Source organism: Temnothorax curvispinosus, unplaced genomic scaffold (assembly GCF_003070985.1).
Source record: "Temnothorax curvispinosus isolate PA1 unplaced genomic scaffold, ASM307098v1 QBEX01017079.1, whole genome shotgun sequence".
Lineage (NCBI taxonomy): Eukaryota > Metazoa > Arthropoda > Insecta > Hymenoptera > Formicidae > Temnothorax > Temnothorax curvispinosus.
The window spans coordinates 30,220-34,373 of NW_020226859.1; the positions used below are offsets into that span (position 1 = coordinate 30,220).

The window sequence follows — 4,154 nt, forward strand, 5'->3', positions numbered from 1 at the left end:
ACCATCTTTCAATACTTAGCATTCAGACCACTTAGTACAAAGAATGTGACTCTTAATGTTTGAATTTCGCTGATTTTTATGTAACAGAACATGAAATATATCAAAATATTAATTAAAATATATGTAATTATTGCTATTTGATGATATTAATGCAAATTTATCCTAGAAATATACCATCTTTCAACATTTAGCATGCAGACCACTCGATACAGAAAATGTGACTCTTAATGTTTGAATTTCACTGATTTCTATGTAACAGAATATGAAAAATGTCGAAACATTAGTTAGAATATATGTAGAAGTTACTATTAACAATGTTGATGCTAAATAATCCAAAAATATGACCATCTTTCAACACATGATAGTCAGACCACTTGATGTACAAAAGTAGTCCGTTAAAGATTCTGATTTCCAAACAAATATCTATCCTCAAACGTGAGATATGTCAAACTGTTGTGTTTAGTGTATGTAATTGTTGCTGCAAGTCCGAATCCAACTCACACCAACCACTCAGCGATGCAAAGCCTATCTGTCACCTAATATAGGTTATGTCATGTCATGTCAGATATCATTATAGGACATAGGGAAGGATAACCATAAATAAGTAATATATGTTGTACACTATTACATCACTTCTTGGTTTATTTATTCATTATAAAATTTGCGATCTCCAGATATGCAAATATGATGGAAAATGCATATGCTCTGCAATATGTAATTAACAGAAAAACACAAGATATAAGTACAGTCACATAGACTAAATACCTATGACAAATCACAAAACATTCACTTAAGTATATGCGATCACCCATCTTACTGTAATATGTTACAGAGTCGGTCAATTGCAATATGCAGCCCATACTGCAATCAATATAATAACGCAGTATAACGCAAGTTCCTATGTATTATGTTCGCACGGTAATGACATGCGTTATAATAAGTCAACGAATATAATACTAAATTAATACTATATATAAAATACAATTATCCCGTACAAAATTTGTAATAAACAAAGCTTCAAGAGCATATAAGAATTAGAGACTAAGGTCTCGTTAAGTAAAGAAATATAAAAGTCCTGATCGAGCCAAGTCAGTGAGTTAACCTCTCATTATTGCACAACATTATACGTATGTATATATGCGTGTAGAAAGCCAGTATGAAAAGGCCCAGTGATTTTAGAATGCACACACGATAAATGCACTCTCGAAGGTATCATGTTGCACGTCGTAGTTTCTCCAGGTCTAGGCGGAAACCTCGCGACAGGTAGACCGAGAAGAGTATTGGCATCGGCCAGTCACCGCAGAATTGCGTAAAGTTATCCCCGTGCAAAGAAGACGCCCGTCACTATCATTGTCAACTGATACTCACGGGCCACAGACGCGAACGCAGTCATATCACCCTCTCGAAACGCCATGGATGATCTGTCGCCGATTACAGAAGGCCAGAATGATAAGGCCCAGTAATTTTAGAATGCACACGCGATAAATGCACTCTCGAGGGTATCATGTTGCACGCCGTAGTTTCTTTAGATCTAAACGGAAACCTCGCGATGGGTAGACCGAAAAAATAATTGCGTAGTCATCCCCGCGCGAAGAAAACGCCCGTCATTGTCATTGTCAATAATACTGATACTCGCGGGCCACAGACGCGAGCGCAACCATATCACTTTCTCAAAACGCCATAAATGTTCTATCTCCGATTGACATCGTGTCATACGCCATTACGAACGCGATAAACGCGAGACGTACCGGTATCGGCCATTTTAACGATCAAAAACCGCCGGTATAAGACACAGGGCGCACTGGAATCGGCCATTTATGAACGATCCCAACCGCCAACATGAGAAGACACGAGGCGTATTAAAATCGGCCATTTTTACAATCGACGAACGAAACGTCGAAAGACAGCTATGTGCAAACCATGTTCGTAAAATAATATTCCTCCCCTCGCACCAATATAGAGACGGACGAGCAAGGCAGACACATGTTTCACTCCGGAAAGACAGTTAACTCACCATATATGCAATAAAGTGAGAATAAGATAGAGTTTATACAATTCGGGGGCATTAAAACCAAGTATATGTGTCGTCCTTCCTTCCTTCAATTACCTTCCTCTCACATATCAAAGGCGGCCATCTTATCATGTAGGGCGTGACCCGAGGAATAATTTAGTTGAAATATGTAATAAATCGCGTGAAATCACGGATAATATATGCGAGGTTCGATGCACAAGATCATCATTAAGTATATCAATGACCGATTATGAGCAATATATTAAAGATTCGCGATATTTCTTAAATTCACAGAGTCACAGAGCGCCATGTGGCACACAAATCCCTCGTAATACGCACAACCATTCCGTATAAAAATTATAAATGTTAATGTCCAGTTAATCCTAGTAATGTCAATAATAATTCATATATAAATTGTCTCGTAATCACAGGGCGAATCGTCATGTATCAAAATTTCTTAAAAATTCTGAATATGAAAAACACTATTAACACACTTATGCGGAGCGATGTAAAGCGCGTCCGTCCTCCTTAAAGCCTTGGCTCAGACTCCTGAAAAAATGTGGAACGCTTCACGATTTTGCGTGTCATCCTTGCGCAGGGGCCATGCTAATCTTCTCTGTATCGTTCCAATATGTACTGCCGAAGCAAGTACAAATCCGATACTCCTGTGTAACCCGATACCCCCCTCCCCCTCACCCCGCGTAATCCAATACCCCCTTTCCTTACCCCCTCACCCCCCGCGTAATCCGATACCCCCCTCCCTCACCCCCCCTCGGAGCCCCCGGGGTGGAACTCCTTTATATACACTACTTTCGATGTCCTGTGAAATTGTACAATAGAGTTACAAATAAAGATAAGCCGCACTTTACGTATAATCTGATTCAGTCTTTGCTAATGTTACATAATAACGTGCGAAAGAACTAACAGTTAGACTATTTAAAAGGTTATTTAAAAATTTTAATTAATAGCGTTTTCGACTGGGCCGGGTTTGCTCGCTCCGAGAGCGATTAATGATGTCACTTCGGTAAATCGACCAATGTTATTGCTCCGATCCCAGCATCCCAGCATCATTTAACTCGCACGCATAATCTGAAAAGTATTATTATTAAACGGTTAACATCTTACATTTACTTATACATTACATACAAAGATGATATTTATATATAAACAGTACCTATCTAAGTGAGCTAATGTCGACGACATCTGATTAAATATGCGATATAAGGAGATCGCTTTTGATAATCCTCTCGCAGTGATTTGAAGAGCTTTCTACATCCATCGTCATTAAATAAACGCACGCAACGTAAAATTTCATAAAGATGAGCTAGTTAGACTTAGCTAACTAAGACTTAGCTCAGCTTCAGTTTTGCCGTTTGCTATGACAGAACCCTCCTGCTGATGTTCCCCATCAAGCCTCACGTTCTCTTCCTCCGCTTGAGTCTCCATTTGCGCGAAGATCACGTTGATCATCTGCGTGAGAGTCGCACAGGCTGTTGTTTGATTCACCAGGTTGCGCGACGACAAGTAAACGTTGTAAACAGTACGAATTATTAACAATACCGTACCCTTGTATACCTCCACATGCTGGGTTGTCATTACAGTCAGTAGAGCTTTAATAATCTGCAGCTGCACACTCTCATCGGTCTGTGGACCGGTGAAGCAACCGCAAATGGTCTCGACAATGCGCACAATCAGCAGCTTGTTAGAGTTGTTAGGCTCCGTTGAATCAGGCACATTGCCAGTGAGATGGCTATATGCGATTAACTTCTGCAGGCAGTCCAGTGCTGTGTCACCACAATCCGTAGTGACTAGCTCTGACATGCTGACTCAAATGGCAAGAAGTACTTCTCAGCGGTAATGACATTTGAGTCGCTCTTAATTGGGCTGTGGCCCAATTAAGGGCGTTTGAGATAACCTTTTCACCCTGCACAGCTACACCAGCTGTGATCTCGTCATCTTTGATCTCGTTACGGAGGTCCTCTGCAAGATGGAAATATGAGTTACAAACTTAATTAGCAACTATCGCTTATAGCTACAGGCTCATTAGCCTGTATATTTATTTATTTTAGAAAATAATTTTTAAAACGTTTATATTAATTCTGATTGCAGACGAACTTTCGGGAACATTAGCGCCTTCTTTTTT

The 4,154-nt window shown here is 39.8% G+C and overlaps 1 non-coding gene across 1 annotated transcript; it reads right to left on the reverse strand.

Moving 5' to 3' along the window:
• Positions 1-2,564: 2,564 nt before the first annotated feature.
• On the reverse strand, positions 2,565-2,663 carry LOC112467225. The gene has a single exon (XR_003042228.1). It is a non-coding gene; the product is annotated as a U6 spliceosomal RNA (small nuclear RNA).
• Between the last annotated feature and the right edge of the window lie 1,491 nt (positions 2,664-4,154).